We start from the raw sequence: 25,074 nt of genomic DNA, 5'->3' as shown, positions 1-25,074 counted from the left end.
AGCTTTTTCTCAAATCACCCTGCAATAATTTCCCTGGAAGCCCATGATATTGGTGCCAGTAGAAGGGGAAGAAAAGGAGTTGAGCCTGTATAAAGACTAAGACTAGTTCAAATAAAAGTGAACAAGTTAAAAGATAAAGCAAAACTCAAAATTACTTCCATGGTTCTGCATGTGGTACTCCACAAGCTACCTCCAATTGACCCTTCTTGCCTATTTTCCCATTATCAGCTTTCATGTACTCATTTCTCCAGACACATTAAACTAATAATTGTTTTCTAATCTAATATTCCTTCTACTACCTCCAAGGATTAGCATAGGCATTTTGATTGATTGAATTCTTTTCTTCTTTTAAGACCTTGTTTAGGTGATGTTTTTTCATGAAGCCTTTTGAATTATGCTTTGAGTTCCCAAACTAAGTAAAGTCTCCCTTTCCTCAATTTTCATACAGCACTTTTTTTCCAGAATTTCATCTTTGCTTTCATTATATGTTAGTTTATGTATTGTTATTCAGTTGTGTCTGATTCTTCAGAACCACATTTGGGGTTTTCTTGTCAAAACTACTGGAGTGGTTTGCCATTTTCTTCTCTAGCTCATTTTCCAGATGATAAACTAAAACAAATCATGTTAAGAGACTTTCCAAGGGCACCCAGCTAGAAAGGATTTGAACTGAGGTCTTTCCAGCTCTAGGACCAGTACTCTATCCACTGTACAGCCTAGCTCCCTGTAGTTTACTTATTCACTTTTTATATAAAATTTTCTTAATAGATCTTAAGGACCTTAGGATCAGGGTCTATGTCACAGTCCACCTTTGGTTCTCCAAGGACCAAAATAGTGAACTCACATTTCCTTGACTCTTATATATGTATTAATTGAAATAAAATGAATTGGAGTGAATTTTATTGAAGTGAATTGAACTTCATTCAACTGATTTGAATAGGCAAGTTTCCTGTCAACCTCAGATCAATTTTACCAGTTTGCATTATTCATCAAATCATTCAACATCCTCTCTATAAAATTGCATTTGGATAAAACAGTCATAGGGAGATGGATGAAAATGGGTCATTCTACTTTATTGTTCTATAAAAGTAAGTAACCTGAGGACTGAGAACTGCTTTGTGAATATGTATGATTCCAACAAAGAGAAAGGCCATTAATATGGACTCTTTCAACTATGTGCCCTAAGACTATAAATTCAGAAACAACTGGAATAGAACTCAATTCACCAACTTTAGAGTTATGTCTAGAAACAGAATTTGTGAGAGATAGAATATTTCCATTAAATGGAATTAGAGAATGTATTTAAAATACTATTTAAATATACCACAGTAAGAACACTCACTCAAAAGTCACAGACCTTGAGCTCAAAATCTCTCTCTCACACAGCTTCTATGACATTGGACAAATAATCTAACTTTTCTCAATTTCTTCATAAATGAAGATTTTAAACTAAATGGCTTCTGACATCATCTATCTATAATTCAGTGATTCTATATGTCCTACCAATGTGTTGAAATGGAGTGAGGTTATCATGAGGATTCATTGAAGAAGCTAAGTAAGGTACATCAGATAAAAATGAGAATTTGTAATGCCATAATACTCCAGGTATTCAAGATTTGGATAATTGTACATTCATGGATATATTTCACCCTAGTATGTACGATGTGTGTTAAACCAAAACAAAAAAGAAAAGACTCTGCATTCCAAATGGACTTTGTAGAAATATTGCTTAAACTGAGTACTGTATAATTGAAAATCTGTAACCCTAAAAAAGCACTACATTTCATGGGAGCCCACTAATTTCTTGTTATTACATACTTCCTGTAGACAGGGGATAAATTCAGTCCTTCTCAGCCTCTTTGGTTTCCCAGCAAGGATGGTGGTGGTGAGTTCAGGGGTTATGAACAGGCTAATTATCCATGGGTGAGTGTTTTTTTTAATTTTATATCCCTTTTATTCCTTTTTTTCTAATGATCATTAATAAGTCTCTCAAAAGATAATATTTTATTTGACATTAAATTTAATTTTTACAATACCCTTTTTTCTTTTCTTTTTTATCCTTGAAATGAACCAGGTTGTAGTACTATAATCATCTATCATCCTTAGTTTTTTAAAGTATTCTATAATCATGTTTCTCAAAAATACTCTTTAAAAGAAAATTCAACATACTTACTTTTCATGCTATATTTCTAAGTTCCACTTGATTATATACTTGTCCTTTTCTCTTATCTTAGACAAGAAGGAAAGACAAGAAGGAAACTGAACAAGAATGAAAATGAAAACAATAATAAAAATTATGAGGAGGAAATTCCTCCACTAGTGTAGGTCAGTGCAGTCTAAAATTTAGTTTTTGGATTTTATTTTGTCTCCAAAGGTATTTGAAATCGTTCATTCATTTAGTTATTTCTGACAATTTCTGGCCCATGAATCATAGCATGGATCATAGCATGCCAAACATCTCTATCCTCCTCTACATCTCAAAGTTGGTCCAAGCTCACACCCATTGTTTCCATAATACTGTCTATCCAACTTTTTCTCTGCTATCTCCTTCTTCTTTGTAATCAATCATTCCTAATATCAATATCAAAGTTTTAGGGGTGGAGTCAAGATGAAGGAGTAATCCTCAGTAGCTCTGTGCCACAATGAGAATCTTTTCCAACCAAGATTAAAATATCACGACAAAACAATACAGGAGTGAAAGAACCAATAAGTAGACAAAGTGAAACAACTCTCAAGAAAAAAACAAAACAAAAAACCAAAAGATAAGAAACCAACATCTGGGGCACTGGGGTAAGAAGAGAGCAGACCAAAGGAAAGCAGACCTAAAAAGAAGATGTAGCAAGGAGAGAAGAGTAAGTCAAGAGCAAGCCACACACACACACACACACACACACACACACACACACACACACCTCACATCTGTTGTTCGAGGTTCAGGAACATATGCTGGAACCAACATCCAGACCCTGAGACCCTGCCTGAGCAAGAAGAGGTAAAAGCCAATCCATACCATTGAAATTTCAAATCTGTGGAGAGGTCTGGAACTTCAGCTAAGGGAATTCTAGTCTGGGCTTGGGACAAGGACTTAATTCACACTTTGGGGAGGGTTGTGTGATAGTACTAAGTACTAAATGTTGATATTTTTGCCTGAATCTCAGTGTGGAGGTCCAAGACAAGAAAATTAAGGGTGTGCTTAACTGGTTAAAGTACACAGTGAGACCAAAAACTTGACTAAGCCTGAGGCTGGAATTTCATCATTCCCTGATCTGATCAAGATCAGTGAGATCAAAAGCTTACAACTAAACCTGAGGCAAGTTTTTAACCTTCTAGCGTCATAAGGGCCAATTAAGTCAGCAGGGAGAGGGGCTCTCAGAGCTCTCATCCCTCAGAACATCATATTATCCTCTTCAGTCTACCTATAATTAGATAGGGAAAATGAACATACAACAAAAAAAAATCACCTAACCCTAAAAAATTTTTATAAAGACAAAGAGCAAGGTACAGACACAGAACAAGACAGTGAAAGTAAAGGAAACATAACCAAGTCTAAAAGAAAAATCTGGATTGGACACAGATTCTGGAAGAATTCAAAAAGGACTTTAAAAAACAATTATGATAGACCGAGGAAAAGTGGGAAAGAGAAATGAAAGTGAGTCAAGGAGAAATGGGTAAATTGAAAAAGGAGAACCAAAAACTGACAGGAATATTAGGCCTTCAAATCAGAATTGATCATCAAAAACCTAATTATTTCATTAGAAATCAGGAGACAAAAAGGAGAATCAAAGGAATGAAAAAAAATTATGAAAAAAAAAATGAAGTATCTTATTGAAAAAAACAACTGACCTAGAAAATAGACCTAGGAGCGATAAATTAAAATAAAATTAATTTAAAAATAATAAAATTTTTAAAAATTAATTTAAAATAAAATTAAAATGAACTCCCTGAAAGCCATGATGATTGAAAAAAACCTTAAATTTCATATTACAAGAAATTGTCAAAGATAACTGCCCAGAGATCATCAAACAAAAAAAAATAAAATTGAAATAAAAAAAATTCACAGATCACGTCCAGAAAGAAATCCTCAAATGAAAACTTCAAGAAATATAAACTCAAGAGCCACCATTATAAGGAGAAAATCCTTCAAGCATGCAGAAAGAAATCATTCAAATACCATATAACTACAATCAAGATCACACAGGACCTAGCAGCTTCTACATTAAATAATTGAAAGGCATGGAATATTGCATTCAGGAAAGCAAAAGATCGAGGTTTACAAACCAGAGTCCTCAACAGAGGAGGAGAAAAATGCCCCATTAGCACTGATCTCATCCAAATAAGCCAATATAAATTCATTGTTTTTGATCTGATGAGAATGGAAAAGATTGTAATGGAGAAGGTGTGTTGGAAAGTCAAAGCTACTACTGCCTTTCAGTTTCTGCAACTCTATTATTCACTCATTCATGAAAACTTATCATTTGAAAGGAGAAAGAACCTGAATTTTGAGAGGCTGGAAGCTCAGCTTAAGGCAGGCCACTGTACAATTATGTTTTCTAAATCAAAGTCTTCTGTATTGGCATTGTCTATAGCTGCACTAGAAGTTCAAGCACCGAAGCTTATTGAATTGACCGAAGGAATAGAATGCCTTCAGAAACCTTCCAAGATAAATTGCAGAGATCTGACCTTCTGGCAGAAACTTGTAGCAAAGTGCCTAACTGAATACTCATCAAACAAGTGTTCTAAACCAAATCTTCAGAATTGAAGTCGATCGTGTCTGGGTGTTCTGCACGTCAGTTGAAACATAGTTATTACAAAATCACTCATCTTCCAACAGTCCTTGAAACTGTGTCTTAATTAGATTCTTCTGAAGAAATTTAGCTGTTTTAAAGGTTTATTTCACAAGAGAACTGTGGACTCCGATATTAGAATGGATTTAAGTTGTGAAACCTGAAACATAACAACTAGTTTAGCATTGAGGTTTTCAGACTTGAGGGGAACAGGCTATAGCTGGAAATTGATTATGTATGCTGCAGTTGAAAATATGTTCATGACTAAATTATAATCCCCTTTGAATTATGTTTGTCAAAACTAAAACTCAAGTGTGAAACCCTAATGTAGAATAAGGATGGGAGAATATAGTGTGAATTGACAGTTAATATTGATCCAATCTAGTAGTATCTGGGTCAGTATGCAGATTATAGGTAGTATTGATGACAAGGTATGATTGACTTTAATTGATGTGTTATTTGAAATGTGATACAAGTTCACATCAAAACAAATCAACTTTACAAAAATGGTATGATGCACTTTAGTATTGTTAGGGTTACTAGTCTTTGAGGCAGCATAAACAACTTTGTTAAAGCCTTATATAACTAGATAATCCAATAATTCTTAAGTTTTATTTTTGGCATATTTTTCATTTAAATTTGATTATAAAAGTCTATTAAAGTTGTAAAGAGATCCATTAAATTTTAAGTGATTGTCAGTGTTATCCTAGGGATACAAAATTTTATATAGAACAATTTTTATCTCTATCTAGTCCCTTAGAAAAAAAAATTATTTCACTTGTATAAGCAACTCTCATAGTCTGACAATCTGAAACCTCAGCTCTGCCCTTCTAAAGCAATATATGCTAATCCTAACACTTAATATTTTAAATAAAAAATTTCTATTGGTATGAAATTGGACTATTAGTATAGAGCTTTATATTTAAAAGCAACACATATAGGGTATGCTATTGTCCTAATGCTCCCATGACAATTTAACTTAGACTATAGTGAGTTGTCTATACAGATTTGTAAGCAGCAATTTGACTAATTATGTGATAGCTGGAGCACGAAGGCTAGTTGTAGGTTAATGAATCTAAATTGACATTATAGTGTTGGGAGGCCATATAATCAGTGCAATATATAGCTTAACTTCCACAATAGCTATAACTCATTAAAATTTTCCCTTTGACATTATGTTGTGGAAAAAACTTCCCTTTAAAGACAAACCAAACAACCACAATATGTCTCCTATGTCTTATGCTTCATTTTGTAAAGCATTTTGCAGCACTCTTCAGTTACTCCTAAATACCCAATTCATTTAATTTCCTTTCCAATTCATCAATACAAACTTAAGTTGGCTGAAGTAACTTAACAAAGTACCATTATGCTTTGGTACTAAGAAGGTGACCTTACAATAAAACTATTGAAATGCAAAAAAACAAAAACAAAACAAAAAAAAAACACTAGAAAATATAGGAATAGAAGCACCCTTCCTCAGAGTAATAAATAATATATATCTAAAACCATCAGCAAGTATCATCTGCAATTGGGGCAAGTTCAAAAACTTCTCAATAAGATCAGGAGTGAAGCAAGGATGTCCATTAACACCTCTATTATTCACATTGCACTAGAAATGCTAGCATTATCAATTAGAGAAGATAAAGAAATTAAAGGGATTAAAGTAGGCAATTAGGAAACTAAGCTATCACTCTTTGCAGGTGATATGATAGTATAATTAAAGAATCCTCAAAAATCAACTAAAACACTAGTGGAAATAATCAACAAATATATATAGCAAAGTTGCAGTTACAAGATGAACCCACATAAATCATCATCATTTCTATATATTTTCAACAAAACTCAGCAGCAGGAGTTAGAAAAAGAAACTACATTTAAAACCACTCTAGACAATATAAAATATTTAGGAATCTATTTGCATAACAAACAAACATGAACACATCTACAAGACACTTTTCACACAATTGAAACTAGATCTAAATAACTGAAAAAATTATTAATTGCTGATGGATAGTATGAGTTTACATAATAAAAATGACAATCATACTCAAATTAATTTACTTATTCAGTGCCATACTTGTCACACTCCCAAAAACCTTTTTTTATAGAATTGGAAAAATAATATAACAATGTTCATCTGAAAGAACAAGAGATCAAGAATATCAAGGAAAATAATGAAAAAAAAAAGTGAAGCATGTGGTCCTAGAAGTACAAGATCTTTAACTCTACTATAAAGTAGTGGTGATCAAAACCATATGGTACTAACTGGCTAAGAGACAGAAGGGTGGATCAATGGAATAGATTAGGAGGAAATGACCTCAGCAAGCTAGAGTTTGAAAAACCCAAAGTTCTCAGTTTTGGGGACAAGGATTTTCTATTTGAGAAAAACTGCTGGAAAAATTGGAAAACAGTATGGGAAAATTAGGTTTAGATCAAGATGTTATACCTTATACCAAGATAAATTCAAAACTGGTAAATTACTTAAATATAAATATATAGAGTGATATAAAAAATTATGTGAACATAGAATAGTATAACTGTCAGACAGTTATACTAGGGAACAAGGGAAACAGAACAAGGGAAAAACAAGGGAAAAAGAACATTACAAAATGTAAAATTAATGACTTTAATTATATCAAATTGCAAAGTTTTTGTTCAAACCAAACCAGTGCAACAAAATTAGAAGAAAGCAACAAACTAGGAGAATATTTGTATAACAAAATTCTCTGACAAAGGTTTAATTTCCCAAATATATAAGGAACTAAGTTAAATTTACAAAAAAACAATCAAGCCATTTTCTAACTGACAAATGGTCAAAGGATATAAATGGGCAGTTTTCTCATGATGAAATAAAAACTATCAATAAGCACACGAAAATGTGTTCTTAATCCTTACTGATTAAAGAAATGCAAATTAAAACAACTCTGAAGTACCACCTTACACCTATGAGACTCGACAATATGACAGCAAAGGAAAGTGACAAATGCTTGAGTGGATTTGACAAAATTAGAACTTTACACTGCAGATGGAGTTGTGAATTGGTCCAACCATTCTGGAGGGCAATTTGGAACTATGCTCAAGGGACTTTAACAGAATGCCTGCCCTTTGATCCAGTCATACTGCTTTTGGGTTTGTACCCCAAAGAGATAATAAGGCAAAAGACTTGTACAAAAATATTTATAGCCATGCTTTTTGTGGTGGCAAAAAACTGGAACATGAGGTGTGTGTCCCTCAATTGGGGAATGGCTGAGCAAATTGTGGTATTTGATAGTGATGGAATCCTATTGTGCTGAAAGGAATGATGAACTGGAGGAATGCCATATGAATTGGAAAGACCACCAGGAATTGATGTAGAGAGAAAGGAGCAGAACCGGGAGAACATTGTACATGAAGATGGATACATTATAGAACAATTGAATATAATGGACTTCTCTACTAGCAGCAATGCAATGACCAGGACAATCCAGATTAATTTATAAAAAAAGAACACTATCCACATCCAGAGAAAGAACTGTGGGAGCAGAAATATAGAAGAAAATCATATGATTGAACACATGGTAGACTGGTGATATGAATATAGTTTTGGCATTAAAAGATCACTCTACTGTAAATATGAATAACATGGAAATGGGTTTTGAAGAATCATGCATGTATTACCCAGTGGAATTGTTTGTTAGGAGTCAGGGAAGAGGGCATTGGCGATGAATCTTTAATCATATAACCGTGGAAAAATATCCTAAATAAAAAAGGGAAAAAAATCTTTCCCAATATCAGTGTCTTTTCTAATGAGTCCTGACTTTTCATTATGTGACCAAAGTGTTTCATCTTCATTATTTGTCCTTCCAATAAGTAGTCCAACGAACTTTAAATATTGATAGATTTGTTATTTTTGCTGCTCAATAAACTTTTTAAAAATTTTCTCCAGAACCACAGTTGAAAAGTATCAAATCTGTGGTGCTTAGCTTTCCTCATAATCTTACTCTCACAGCCATGTATTACTACATTAATAGCCACAACTTTGATTATACAGACCTTTGTTAGAAAACTGATGTTTTTGTTGTCTATAATTGCCATTGTTTTCTGTCTAAGTATCAAGTATCATTGAATTTCATGGCTGCAGTTGACATTTTCATTGATCTTTGATTCCCCCCCCCAAAAAAAAGTCTGACACTGCTTCTATTTCTTCTTCCTCGATTTGATAGGAAATGTGAGGACTATATGCCATGATCCTAATTTTTCTTTTATTTTTATGTTAATGTACAGACCTGCTTTTACACTCACCTCTTTCATCTTTATGAGTAGGCTTTTTAATTCTTAACTTTCTACCATCAGAGTAGTATTGTCTCCATATCTTATAGTCTTGAAATTCAACCTTAATTCTGGCTTTTCATTTATTAATTCTTATATTTCAAATAAATGGGGTTAAAATATACAACTTTATTATACTTCTTTTCAGAATAAAAAAATCAGTCTTTTCATATTTGGTTCTATCTCTTGCTTCCTGAACCACATAGAGATACTCTTTATCAATTTGAACATTTGCCAAATGTTGTTATCTACACATTCAAAGGCCTTAGTCTACTCCATGAACTGAGGCAGAGTGAAATGAGCAGAACCAGGAGAATCCTGTACACAGTAACTGAAACATTATGGGACCATCAAATGTAAGAGAGTTTGCTACTAATAGCAATGCAGGGATCCAGGACAATCCTGAGGGTTTTATGAGAAAGAATGTTATCCACATCAAGAAAAAGGGCTGTGGGAATAGAAAGGAAAAATAACAACATATAATTTGTCACTTGTTGATATGGGTATAGGATTTGGGGTTTGGTTTTAAAAGACCATTACAAAAATGAATACTATGGAAATAGATATTGAGTGATAATACTTATATAACAGTGGAATTACTTTTCAGCTCCTGGAGGAGGGAGGGAATAGAGGGAGGAGAGAACATGAATCATGTAATCTTGTAAAAGCAATTAAAAATAAATGAACTTAATATTACAATTTTAAATTAAAAAAAAGAAAGGCCCTAGTCTAGTCAATAAACCAAAATTACATTTTTTTCCCTGAAAAACTCATGCTTTCCGCATAATAAAGCAAATATTGTCAATTTGGTCTCTAGTTCCTCTGCCTCTGAAAACACTTCTACACTTTTGATAATTTTTGGTTTACGTATTGCTGAAGCTTAACTTTCACAATCTTCAGCATAAACTTGATAGCATGTGAAATGAAGGCAGTCATTCAATAATTTTAGTATCTTTGACATGTCTCTTCTTTAGGACTAGAATAAATCTCTTTTTTTTTTTTCAATCCAATGGCCACCAATGCATTTTCCAAATTTGGTGACATATTGAGTAAAATCTTTAACAGTATAATCTTTTAGGATTTTAAATAGCTCAGTTGGAATTCTGTCATTTCCATTAATTATTTTGTTATTAACATTCTTAAAGCTCCCTCAACTTTGTTCTCAAGGATGCCTGGGTCTAGATAAATAGATATACCTTTGTGGTTATCAGTGATGTTAAGGTCTTTCTTGTATAGTTCTGTGTATCTTGCCACCTCTTCTTTATCTCTTCTACTTCTGTTAAGTTCATGCCATTTTGTTCTTTATCATACTAATATTGTGAGAAACATCCCCTTGATATATCCAATTGTCTTGAAGAGATCTTTCCCATTGTTTCCCATTGTTTCCTTCTTTTTCTTTACATTGTTCATTTAAAAAAATTGTCTCTCTTTGCTATTCTCTAGAATTTGACATTCAGTTGAGTATATCTTTTCCTTTCTCCTTTACCTTTAACTTTCCTTCTTTGCTCAGCTACTTGTTAAGGCTCAAACAGCCATTTCGCTTTCTTGCTCTTTTTTTCCTTTAGTGTGTTTTCTTTTTCTTCTTTTGCTGCCTCTTGCACAATAGTGCAAATCTCTCTTTAAAGTTCTTTAAGCACTCTATTCACCAGAACTAATCCTTAATATTAGTGATCATTTCCACTTCATATTCAAATATCCTATTATTTAGGTCATACTTATATGATCTGAGGGCTTTTCCTACTTTCTTCAGTTTAAGTGAACATTTTGAAATAAGATCATGATCTGGGTCACAGACAGCTCTTGTTTATCTAACTTTGGCTATAAAGTATAATATAACCAATCTGATTTCAATATTGACCATCTAGTGATGTCCCTGTATAGAGTTACCATTTGAGTTCTTGAAAAAAATATTTGGTATAATGAGTGAATTATCTTCACAAAACTTTTTTATTCTCTACCTTACTTAATTTTGTACAGCAAGGTTATACTAGCCAATTATTCTAATTATCTTTTAATGCCTTACTAGACCATTCTAATTCCCTGTAATGACAGTGATATCATTTTGGGGGGTGGTTCCATTTGATAAGATATTGTAGGTCTGCATAGAACTTATCAAGTTTGGTCTCTTTAACATCAGTGTTTAAAGTGTAGACTTGTATTATTGTGATGTTGAGCAATTCGCCTTGGATTTGAACAGATATTATTTTGCAATTTTTTAGATTATTCCCCAGTACTGCCTTTCTCCCCCTTAACCAGAATTAAATCCACCCATTCCCATCCATTTCAGTGCACTGACACCCAAGATGTCAATGTTTAGCCTTTACATTTCCTCTTTTACTGCATCCTGTTTACCTTGGTTACCTTGGAATCTTACATTCCAGATTTTTAACCAATATTCATATTTACATTATTACCTTTGATAACATTAGACATATATGCAGCTGAGTTTCCTTTCAAGGATGGCCCAACCTCTTCATTCTTTTTGGAGCTACTTATAATTGTTTTCTGTGCTTTCCCAGTAATATGTTGGATACCTTTCAAGTTGAGAGGCTCATTTCCCTGTGTTGTGTCTTTTATCACTTTAATGCTATCCATGAAATTTTTGTGGAAAAGTTACTGGAGTAATTTTCCATTTTCTTCTCCAGTGGACCACCTTTTTTCAGAACTCTCCACTTTCACCTGTATCTCGTGGGTAATCTTCCATGGCACAGCTCATGGTTTTACTGGTCTACACAAACCCTTCTGCTTTGACAGGATAGTGATCCAGGATGGAACACAGTGTGTTACAGATTCTAAAGAATTTTCTTCAATTTTCTCTTACTCAGATAGCAGATGCTGGGTTTCTTCTTCTTTAAAAAACAATATTTTATTTGGTCATTTCAAAACATTATTCATTGGAGACAAAAATCATTTTCTGTTCCTTCCCCCCACCCCCATAGCCGACGCACGATTCCACTGGGTTTCTCTTGTGTTCTTGATTCGAACCCATTTCTATGTTGTTGGTACTTGCATTAGAGTGTTCATTTAGAGTCTCTCCTCAGACATGTCCCCTCAACCCCTGTAGTCAAGCAGTTGCTTTTCCTCTGTGTTTTTACTCCCACAGTTTGTCCTCTGTTTGTGGATAGTGTTTTTTCTCCTAGATCCCTGCAGATTGTTCAGAGACACTGAATTGTCCCTAGTGGAGGAGTCCATTACCTTCGATTGTATCACAGTGTATCAGTCTCTGTGTACAATGATTTCCTGGTTCTGCTCCTCTCACTCTGCATCTCTTCCTCTAGGTTGTTCCAGTCTCCATGGAATTCCTCCACTTTATTATTCCTTTTTGCACAATAATATTCCATCACCAACATATACCACAATTTGTTCAGCCATTCCCCAATCGAAGGGCATCCCCTCATTTTCTAATTTTTGGCCACCACAAAGAGTGCAGCTATGAATATTCTTGTACAAGTATTTTTCCATATTATCTCTTTGGGGTACAAACCCAGCAGTGCTATGTCTGGATCAAAGGGCAGCCAGTCTTTTATCACCCTTTGGGCATAGTTCCAAATTGCCCTCCAGAATGGTTGGATCAATTCAGAACCCCACCAGCAATGAATTAATGTCCCTACTTTGCCACATCCCCTCCAGCATTCACTACTTTCCTTTGCTGTCATGTTAGCCAATCTGCAAGGTGTGAGGTGATACCTCAGAGTTGTTTTGATTTGCATTTCTCTTATTATAAGAGATTTAGAACACTTTTTAATGTGCTTATTAATACTTTTGATTTCTTTATCTGAAAACTGCCTATCCATGTCCCTTGCCCATTTATCAATTGGAGAATGGCTTGATTTCTTTGTACAATTGATTTAGCTCTTTGTAAATTTGAGTAATTAAACCTTTGTCAGAGGTTTTTTTGAAGATTGTTTCTCAATTTGTTGTTTCCCTTCTGATTTTAGTTACATTGGTTTTTTTACAAAAGCTTTTTAATTTGATGTTGTCAAAATTATTTATTTTACATTTTGTGACTCTTTCTAAGCCTTGCTTGGTTTTAATGTCTTTCCCTTCCCACAGGTCTGACATGTATACTATTCTGTGTTTGCCTAATTTACTTATAGTTTCCTTCTTTATGTTTAAGTCATTCACCCATTTTGAATTTATCTTGGTGTAGTATGTGAGGTGTTGATCCAAACCTAATCTCTCCCACACTGCCTTCCAATTTTCCCAGCAGTTTTTATCAAATAGCTGATTTTTGTCCCAAGAGCTGGGATCTTTGGGTTTATCACACTGTCTTGCTGAGGTCATTTGCCCCAAATCTATTCCACTGATCCTCCTTTCTGTCTCTTAGCCAGCACCAAATTGTTTTGATGTCTGCTGCTTTGTAATATAGTTTGAGATCTGGGAATGCAAGGCCCCCTTCCTTTGTATTTTTTTCATTATATCCCTAGATATCCTTGATCCTTTGTTATTCCAAATGAACTTTGTTTTGTTTTTTTCTAAATCAGTAAAGAAAAAGAAATTTTTTGGAAGTTCAATGGGTATGGCACTAAATAGATGAATAAGTTTGCATAGGATGTTCATTTTTATTATATTGGCTCGTCCTACCCATGAGCAGTTAATGTTTTTCCAATTGTTCAAGTCTAGTTTTAGTTGTGTAGAGAGTGTTTTGTAGTTGTGTTCATATAGTTCCTGTGTTTGTCTTGGGAGATAGATTCCTAGGTATTTTATTTTGTCTAAGGTGATTTTGAATGGGATTTCGCTTTCTAGTTTTTGCTGCTGAACTGTGTTGGAAATATATAGAAAAGCTGATGACTTATGCGGGTTTGTTTTGTATCCTGCAACTTTGCTAAAGTTGTTGATTATTTTGATTAGCTTTTTGGTTGATTCTCTAGAATTCTTTAAGTAGACCATCATGTCATCCTCAAAGAGCGATAACTTGGTCTCCTTTTTGCCTATATTTTAATGCCTTCAATTTCTTTTTCTTCTCTAATTGCCACTGCTAGTGTTTCTAGTACAATGTCAAATAGTAGAGGTGATAATGGGCATCCTTGTTTCACTCCTGATCTTATTGGGAATGCATCTAGTTTATCCCCATTGCAGATGATGTTAGCTAATGGGTTTAGATATACACTGTTTATTATTTTTAGGGACGACCCTTCTATTCCAATGCTTTCTAGTGTTTTCAATAGTAATGGGTGTTGTATTTTATCAAAGGCTTTTTCTGTATCTATTGAGATACTCATGTGGTTCTTGTTGGTTTGCTTGTTGATGTGGTCAATTATGTGGATAGTTTTCCTAATATTGAACCAGCCCTGCATCCCTGGTATAAATCCTACTTGATCATGGTGGATGACCCTTCTGATCACTTGCTGGAGTCTTTTTGATAGTATCCTATTTAATATTTTTGCATTTATATTCATTTGGATTTCTTCTTAATTTTAAGTCATTGAAATAAGCTTAATGTTACTGTTTTTCAAAAGATATGTTTTTTTTCCCCCAGCATTCTGTGGCTCACGTAATTTAGAAAAAAGAGGGCTTTAGACCTTGCTCAGTGGTACTTTAATGAATTGAATTCAATTTTATTGCATAGTGCTGAAACAATTACCAAAATTAAATAAATAAAATAAGCATTTATTTAATAAGAAATATATTGGTTTCAAAGGATTCAGCATGTTCTATAGGTAGGCAATTATTTCATTTGTTCATATAGCATTCCTGCATTTAGGCATATTAACAAATCAACACCTATTTTTTTAAGCAACTAGAAAATGATAGGCAATATGCTGAGCCCTGAGTATACAGAGACAAAAAATGAAATAATTCCCATCTCTCCCATTTATAAGATGAATAATGCTAGACAAGTCACTTAATAACTCAAACCACCCCAAGGCAACTCTCTGATCCTATAAATTGCCAAGAAGGTATCAAGCTAACTCCCTTCATGAAGGTAATTTACATGTTGAAGTTTGCTAAGAATTTATCAGGCCAATTCTATACCTGTAGCATATTTAGTTTATAGTTAAATTATATTATTAATATAGTTTATGTTTATATCATGGTTATTTCCAAATATTCCCCAAACAGTAACCTCTTGTAATGTTTTCATTTAAAGAACTAGTAAAATCAGCTAATTAAAATGAACACTTCAAATATATCTGATAGTGCATGGAATATTTCAGTTCCGTAACTTGGAGGGCCAGTGGTGTATTATCCAATCATTCTTCCATTGTTGGATTAGATGAATGAATGATTCATTTGAAACAGCAAAAATAATTAGCCTTCTCCTAAAAAGGAGAATGGAAAGTGTGTATTGAATATTGAATAGATAACTTTTTTCCTAGACACATGTGGTAACATAGTGGTTAGAGTGCTGTATTTGGAGTCAGGAAGACCTGAGTTTACTTCCATCCTCAGACACTTACTAATTGTGTCTTGGTGGACAAGTCATTTAACTTCTTCCTGCCTCAGTTTCCTCCATTATAAAATGGTAACAATAACAGCACCTACCTCGAAGAACTTCTGTGAGAATCAAACCATATAATACTGTTGGTTATTGTCCCTTTACTAAACCAGGGCACAACTAACATCACTATGTCAGGGTCAGTGTACAGTGCATCCTACTGTGGTTGGTCAGACTAATATAACTTCAGAAGACTTTCCACAGGTTGGCACAATTTGCCCATATGAACATTTGGATCGAGATTTTGTCATGCCTCATGTTCTTTTGATCTGCTGCAATTCTGCATTTCTCATGAAGCACAATGCCTTCTTTGATGCAGACAGGCCATGCGGGACAATCCTTTGCCAGTGCTGGAAATGTCTAAAAATCAGTACCATAATTCTTCAGAGCCCTTGAAAGTATCCTTGTATCACCAATGCTTGCCTTGTGTGAGTCTTCCACAAAATAGTCTCTTAGGTAGACATATAGTTGGCATTAGAACAGTGTGGCCAGCCCATTGGAGTTGATCTCTTAGGAGTAGAGTCTCAATACTTGGTAGTTCAACTCAAAAAATGGCCTTAGTGTCTAGTGCCTTACCTTGCCAGGTAATCTTTAGTGTCTACCTGAGACAATTCAAATGGAAGTGATTTGGGGTCCTAGCGTGGAACTGGTCTATTATCCAAGTTTCACAGGTACACAAAAAGGTTGTAAGAGAAATGGTTCAGAATGGGGATAATAGGATTGGTAGGTCACCTGGAGACATGATTCATTGCTTAATAAGTTAATAAAAATTTTAAAGTATTTTGTTCTCTTTACCATCTTTTCCTGGTATAAATTCATCTGATACTTCTCACTTCATTATGCATTAGGTCATACTATGAAGTAATCACCAAAATCTTTATTTAATAATTTATTTTTATGTAATAATATTCCATTTCTTTCAAATACCTCATTATAGAGTCATTCAGTTACTAATAGGGACTTGCTTAGTTTTTAGATCTTTTTCTTCTTTTACATTTATACACATAGATTTATACCCATATCTACACATATTAACTAAAATCAGTGCATATATATGAATATATTTATTTATAAAATATAACATACGAATAGAGAATATGTATATGCATGAACATTAGGTAATAGTTCTTGGAAGGCTCAAAGAGCAGTTAAAAAGGCTGCCCAATTAACAAGCACATGAAGAAGTGTTCTACATCTCTTATAATCAGAGAGATGCAAATCAAAACAACTCTGAGGTATCACCTCACACCTAGCAGATTGGCTAACATAACAGCAAAGGAAAGTAATGAATGCTGGAGGGGATGTGGCAAAGTAGGGACATTAATTCATTGCTGGTGGAGTTGTGAATTGATCCAACCATTCTGGAGGGCAATTTGGAACTATGCCCAAAGGGCGACAAAAGAATATCTACCCTTTGACCCAGCCATAGCACTGCTGGGTCTGTACCCCAAAGAGATAATGGACACAAAGACTTGTACAAAAATATTCATAGCTGCGCTCTTTGTGGTGGCCCAAAACTGGAAAACGAGGGGATGCCCATCAATTGGGGAATGGCTGAACAAATTGTGGTATATGTTGGTGATGGAATACTATTGTGCTAAAAGGAATAATAAAGTGGAGGAATTCCAAGGTGACTGGAACAACCTCCAGGAAGTGATGCAGAGCGAGAGGAGCAGAACCAGGAGAACATTGTACACAGAGACTAATACACTGTGGTATAATCGAACGTAATGGACTTCTCCATTAGTGGCGGTGTAATGTCCCTGAACAACTTGCAGGGATCCAGGAGAAAAAAACACCATTCATAAGCAAAGGATAAACTATGGGAGTAGAAACACCGAGAAAAAGCAACTGCCTGAATACAGAGGTTGAGGGGACATGACAGAGGATAGACTCTAAATGAACACTCTAATGCAAATACTATCAACAAAGCAATGGGTTCAAATCAAGAAAACATCTAATGCCCAGTGGACTTACGCGTCGGCTATGGGGGGTGGAGGGGAGGAAAAGAAAATGATCTATGTCTTTAACGAATAATGCTTGGAAATGATCAAATAAAATATATTTAAAAAAAAAAGGCTGCCCAAGGTTATAAAGCTAATACTGCCTCAGACTTAGTTTTCTTGATCAGTAGGTGAGGGAGCCATAGCATAATTTTTCAGTTCTTTTCTGACTCTAAATGTATATGAATTATCTTTTAATGTAAGATTTAAATTAATATACAAAAACTCTAATTATTATATTTTATATGATTTATTAATAATCACTTGAAGTTGAGGAGGGTAAAACCCATGAGTAAAGAGGAATTTCTTCCAGACCATGTTTGCAGGAGAAGAGAGAGCAGAGGGAGGAGTTACAGAAACTTTTATTTACAAAACATGGGGATGAAAGAGGAATGCTGGGAAATATAGTTCAAGGGTACAAACTTCTAATTACACAACACTAACCATCGCAGGAAAATGTTATTTTTTTTCTTTTTCTGGTTTCAAAATCAAATGAAAATGCAAAAGAGGACATTTTTTGTTTAGATGACATATAAATTCAAGACCAATATTTTTTATAAATTAGACATAACTTTATGAAAGCAAAATGAAATTCATGTCATATGTATATATATATAGACTCATTTAAGTATTATATGCTACATAATTTCCCATCCAATTTTATGATTTATCAAAATAAGGAACTTTTAAAAAATAAGATTAACACTTACTATGTTTTACTATACCTGAATTTAAAAAGAAATGTTGAAAACTATGTTAATTTAAAAGAAATACTTTTTCCCTGCTATAAGACTGTCAGAATTATAAAATTAATCTCTAACAAAAGCATACCATCTGCCTGTAAGATTATTGAATGGATACCAAAATGTAAAGTGTGAACTGCATTGAGGTCATAACATTAATGTCTTAGCAAAAATCTAAATGTAATCTTAACAACAGATAGCATGTTTGCTGACAAGTTACTGTGCAGATTTCTTGAGAGGAGGGAAGGAAATGGAATCATAAACTTACAAGTGCAATTACAGCAACAAAGTAGGTCACCAGTATGCTGAGTAGTAGGATACTGTTTTCTGTTTTATGAGCCAGTGCTAATGTCCATTTGGAAAATCTGCCTGGTGATTCTTTCTGATTGGGCAGATGCAAATGACATCATTGCAGAAGTGAAAAAAAAAACCCATCATTTTATTTCTATTATTTTTGTGAAAATCAATTTGGATAAATGTACTATAATTTTAATTAATTTGAGGTACAAAAATCAGGCCACTTTATAGTCCCAGAAGAGGTGTTCATAAGCTTTCATCAAAACCATATCTAGAACAAGAATAAATGTTTCCACATATAGTAGTAATTAGAATGATCAATCAATATTATCTCAAAAAGCATATTCCTTTTGCAGATTTGCTTACAACTCTGAACAACACAAAGCACATGTGGAAATATACAGTGCATCATATTTTTGACAAAGACAAGACATCATATGGAAGATAGATTCTAGTAAATCTTCAAAGTGAATTATTATTAATAAAAAGAATGATTTGCTTGCTATGGTTAGTCATATAAGAGAATTTTTATAAATTTATGTGAAATGTTCTCCAAAGGAGCTTCCAGGTATTTTTTATATGTCATTGAATTCATTTTTATGACATCCCAAGGAAGTAAACAGGTACATGATCATTCCCATTATATGAATAATTTCTCAATACTGTAAGCTTCACAAGTCATCCAAAACATTCAAATTATGTATGTTAGAATACATTGAGATCATTTCCTATGCTTTATAGCTCAGGGAAAATTATAACAAATTAATATAATATGCTAGTATTTTCTAGAAATCCACATCTAATGCCATATGAAATTACTAGAACTATTTATGATCTTCTTAATTTTTGAGAAACAAGAAGAGAAAAGAATTAGAAAACATATTCATACATGTAAATGAAATCAGTATGATACAATAGGAGAGCTCTTTGAGAGTAGGAAATGATTTTTTTTCTTCATATGACTAGCATCTAAGAGTTCTTTATATAGATAGCAACTTATCAATAAATGCTTGTACATTTAATTTGAATTCATTAATATGTATATTCTGTTTTAATATAATTTATATGTGCCCTTGTGGGATAAAAAGGCTGTTGTTGGACAAATGCACAGAATCAGAAATCTCTGATAAACTCTTTCTTGAATCTTCTGTTAATTTAATATTTTATCTATTTGAACATTTTTATTTGTATAAACACCCTCATATAATAGCATAAGGTTTTATTCTTATATACCTCAAGGTAGTATTTAACATTTTAACCATTCTCCATGCCTTACCTCTTACTCTCTCCCCAGAGTGTTAATGACAACTATTCTAAACAAGGAATAAAGTGAAGAATTAGATCCTGTTTAAAGTGTCAAGGGAAGAGAGAGTAGAGGAAAGGTTCCCATTGTCTATTTGCAAGTAATTTATTTTACCTTCTAAATTTTAACACAGAATGCGCTTAAATGGTTCATGAGGAGAAAGGAATATTATCCTTCTGGTTGGCTTGTTTCAATATTATTCTACATCACTGCGTAGTATATTGACAACAACAATTGCCTTCTCCCTGAAGATTTCCTGACTGGATTTCAGAAGTGGTAGCTTTTCTCCATTTCTTCTCCAGGCTAAAATGATGACTCCAGCTGGATGCACTCAACTATATGCTTGGATTTTGTGTTTTCCACTTTTCTCTATTCTCTTTATTGTACTGTGTGTCCCATTGTTTAAGAAATTATTTCCTATATGGAATGACCTTAATAGTCACCTATCTAATACTACCTGGGTGATGGATGAGAGATAAGACAGAGCAAAGCCATGGAGAAAGAAGATGGAACACTTTATGTGAAGATTAGGGAAACAGAGTCTTTGCCTGATTTCACTTTTCAAAAAGGAATAATATATATGAAGCTAGGAAGATATTTTGAAATCAAGATGTGAAGGGCATTAAAAGCCAAATAGAATACTTCATATTTTATATCAGATATACTAGGGAGTCAGTTTAGATGATAGAGTTGAGTAATACCATCATCAGATCTTCGGTCAAGGGAAATAACTTTGGCAGATTTGTGCAATAGAGAATGGAGAAAAACTCTAGTCTGGGAGTCCAAGACAAGAACTATTTTAATAATCTAAGATGAGGGAAGACTAAAATGAAAATGCTAACTGAGTGAAGAAGAAAGTTTGGATGAAAAATATGTTCTATAAATATTAATTTCTACAAAATTTGGCAACTGATAAAATATTTTGTTAGGAGATACTGAGAGATCAATGTTCACTCTAAGGTTATAAACTTGAAAAAGTGGAAGAATGGTGGTGCCTTGTACTAAGAAAAGGAAGTTTGAAAGATGAGTGCTTTAGAGGAAAGTGATAATGACTTCTATATTATATATGTTAAGGTTGAAATGTTTATAAGACATCCATTGTAAAATGTCCAATGGACTAGTGATATGAGATTAATGGTCAAAGGATAATGAGTTTGGATATATTGATCTGTGAGTCATTTGCATCGTTGTTCAATCATTTTGCAGTATATGACTCTTCCTCTGCTATCTCCCCAAATTTGTACACCCTTGTATTTATTGCTTTCAAAGACTATCTATGCATTTCATCCTCTGCCATCCCCTTTCCTTTTTTCCAACAGTCTTTCCCAACATCAGGGTATTTTCAAATAAGTCCTGTGTTCTCATTATGTGGCCAAAGTATTTAAGTTTCAATATCAATATTTTTCCTTCTGATGAATAGTCAACATTAAGTCCTTTGAGTTTTTATTGACTTGAACTTCTTGCTCTCCAAGGAACTCTCGAAAGTCTTCTCTAGGGGCAGCTGGGTAGCTCAGTGGATTGAGAGCCAGGCCTAGAGACAGGAGGTCCTAGGTTCAAATCTGACCTCAGACATTTCTCAGCTGTGTGACCCTGGGCAAGTCACTTGACCCCCATTGCCTAGCCCTTACCACTCTTCTACCTTGGAGCCAATACACAGTATTGACTCCAAGATGGAAGGTAAGGGTTTAAAAAAAAAAAAGAAAGTCTTCTCTACCACCATAGTTTGAAAGCATTGATTCTGTTGTGTTGTTTTCCTTATTGTCCAAATCCCACAGCCATACTGAAAAAAAAAACACAACTGACTATATGAACTGTGGTTAGCAATATGATGACTCTGCTTTTCATATCATACTGTCAATATTTTCCATATCTTCCCTTCTAAGGAGTAACTGTATCTTAATGTCATGGCTGAAGACTATGTGCAGTGATTTTTGAATCTAAGAATATAACATCTGAATTTACTTCCATTTGTTTTTCCTATATTCATCAGGAAATGATGAAACCAAATGCCATGATCTTAGGTTTGTTTTGTCTTTGTTTGTTCTCTGTTAAGTTTCAAACCAGCTTCCTGACTCACCTTTTTCACCTTCATTAAGAGAAGAGTGATATAGGATGAAAACTGGTTGGACAGAAGGCCTAGTAATTCTTTTTGTTTGTTTTAATTAATTAATTTATTGTTGAAAGAGGATTAGGTATTGATTTTTTAAAGAAGTAAAAAATTAACCAGTAGACAGAGAGTTGAAGATAAGAGATAGTGAAGTGTCACTTCATTCCATATGGCAAGGTAAAGTCAAAATGGATGCATGATTTAGAAATAAAGAGTGACAGCAGGAAACAATTCAGGAGAATTTAAAATAGTTTCTGTCATAGTTATGCATAAGGAAAAATTTATGTACATACAAGACATAGAGAATGTCACAAGATGTAAAATACATACCTTTGACTCCATTAAAGTAAAAAGGGTTTGCACCAGCAAAATTGATACAACCAAAATTAAAAGGCAAATAAACTGGGAAAAAAAATCTTAATAGCAGGTATTTCTGCCAAAAAGCTCATTTCTCAAACATATAGAGAAGTGAGTACAATTTATGAGAACACTAAGGATCCTGCAGTTGACAAATGTTCAAAGGATATGAACAGGTAATATTCAGATAAAGAAATTAATACTATCTTTAATAATATAAAATTATTTAATTCACAATTAGTTTGAGAAATAAAAATTAAAGTAACTCTTGGGTATCATCTCATACCTATCAGACTTACTAACATGACGAAATGTTGAATGAGATATGAAAAAAAATAAAACACTAATACGTTGTGGGAAGAGCCGTGAACTGATACAACCATTCTAGAGAGCAATTTGGAACCATGCCCAAAGGCCCATCAAAAGTGTCCATACCTTTTGACCTACCAATACCACTACAAGATTTTTTCCTCAAAGGGATTAAAGATAGGAGAAAAGAACATACTTGCCCAAAAATATTTAGATCAGCTCTATTTTTGATTGGCAAAGAACTGGAAATGAATATGAAGTAGGTCAGTTGGTGAATGACTGAACAATTTGTGGTATACGATTGTAATGGAATGCTATTATGCCAGAAGAAATAGCAAACAAGATAATCTTGAAAAACAAAACACCTGGAAAGACTTGTATGAAGAGATGCAAATTCAAGTTAGCAGATCCAGGAGAGCACTGTATACAGTAACAGTAGTATATGATGATCAGTCATGAATACTTAACTATTATCAACAAGACAAGGACCTAAGGGTAATGATGAAAAAGACTATCTATTACCTCAATACAATAATCTATGGAAACAAAATACCATAATATTGAGTCTAATTACAACAGATGGAGAATAAATGGAAAATATTAAAAAACAAATTCATTTAATCTACATTTAATAAAAAACAGATCTATGAAAAAATTGAAAGTTTTGTGTATTCCAAAAATATTTTCTTAGATTTATCAAAAATAAATGTTTTAATTTTCTTTTCCTAAAAATCATGAGTATGTTTTTTTCTTTTTCTTTTTTATTTTTATCATAGTCATTCATTTAATACATCAAGAAATATTTACTGTTCACATGCATATGGTGCTAATCAATGCTACAATATAAACTGAATAAGAAAATGCAATCTTCATATTCCACTTATTTAATTTAAAAAGTCATTAGACATTTAATCTTTGATCTTGTAACAAAAGAAATAATATAATTTCCCTATTTCAAGTTTTATTGACTGATATAAAAGAAATTATCTTTCTCATATGTACAGTTCATATTTGATGTATTCTAGAGGGAAACAGTTAGTGGAGCACAACAGGATATAACAAGGTGGATTTATAATAGAAAAATCATACATATTCTATAATTGGATGGCGTAATTAAATCTAACTGATCTCTTTATGGAAGAAGAAATTAGGAATCGGTAGTAAGATTTTTTTGCTTTCTTTGTAATCCAAGTGTTTAACACAGTTTCTGGTACATAATAGTGACTTTTTGGAGGGGATGTGGCAAAGTTGAGACATTAATGCATAAATGGAGATAAAAGAATGGCTGCCCTTTGATTCAGCCATAGCACTGCTGAGTTTGTACCCCAAAGAGATAATAAGGAAAAAGACATGTACAAGAATATCAATAGCTGAGCTCTTTGTGGTGGCAAAAAATTGGAAAATGAGGGGATGCCCTTCAATTGGAGAATGGCTGAACAAATTGTGGTATCTGTTGGTGCTGGAATACTATTGTGCTTAAAGGAATAATAAAGTGGAGGAATTCCATGGGAACTGGAACAACCTCCAGGAAGTGATGTAGCGTGAGAGGAGCAGAACCAGGAGAACATTGTACATAGAGAATGATACACTGTGGTACAATCGAAAGTAATGGACTTCTCCATTAGTGGCAATGTAGTGATCGTGAACAACCTGGAGAGATCTATGACAAAAACCACTACCCACATTCAGAGGAAAAACTGTGGGAGCAGAAATACCGAAGAAAAACAACTGGTTGATTCAATGGGTTGATGGGGATATGATTGGGGATGTAAACTCTAAATGATAATCCTAGTGTAAACATCAACAACGTGGAAATTGGTTTTGGTCAAGGACACATGTAAAACCCAGTGGAATTGTGCATTGGCTGTGGAAAGGGGTAGGAGAAGGGGAGGGAGGGAAAGAATATGATTCTTGTAACCAAGGGAAAATGTTCTAAATTGACTAAATGAAATAAAAAAAAAGAAAAAATGCTTTTTCGCTTGAATTAATTAAGCAATAATTTTATGAATCATCATTTTTAAAGGTTAGAAAATAGAAATCCATTGACTATTTCATCTATCTAAAAATTCAGAATAAGTTCATGGCAGCAACAAGACTAGAATACATGATAACTTGTCAATATGTTTGACAATTTGCCTCCTGCTCTTCCCATTTCTGGAGGTGATTTTTTTATTTTAACATTTTTTAAAATAGGAGTTGTTAGCCAGTAAAAAGAAATAGCAATGATTCAAATCTTCAACCTACCCCAGCCTCATTTTCTATATCTGTGAAATGAAGAGGTTGGCCTACATGATCTCAAAGCTTTCTTATAGTTGTAAATCTAAAATCATATCAATTACAAGAATAATATATTTAAGCCTCAGATTTTGTTGCAATAACTTTCTGTCTGAGAAAATGTCATGTGAATTATTACCAAAAATGAAGTTA

General features: G+C 33.6%; 1 protein-coding gene and 1 pseudogene across 1 annotated transcript in view; both read left to right on the top strand.

The window, feature by feature from the left end:
• Positions 1-25,074, top strand: part of HCN1 (hyperpolarization activated cyclic nucleotide gated potassium channel 1) — a 609,900-nt gene that overhangs the window by 336,316 nt on the left and 248,510 nt on the right. The window lies entirely within an intron of this gene.
• Positions 473-9,050, top strand: LOC130458509 (cyclin-G1-like; annotated as a pseudogene).

The sequence above is a fragment of the Monodelphis domestica genome, chromosome 3 (assembly GCF_027887165.1).
Source record: "Monodelphis domestica isolate mMonDom1 chromosome 3, mMonDom1.pri, whole genome shotgun sequence".
Lineage (NCBI taxonomy): Eukaryota > Metazoa > Chordata > Mammalia > Didelphimorphia > Didelphidae > Monodelphis > Monodelphis domestica.
Note: the sequence above shows the minus strand (reverse complement) of the source record. Positions and strands in the feature narration are given on the sequence as shown.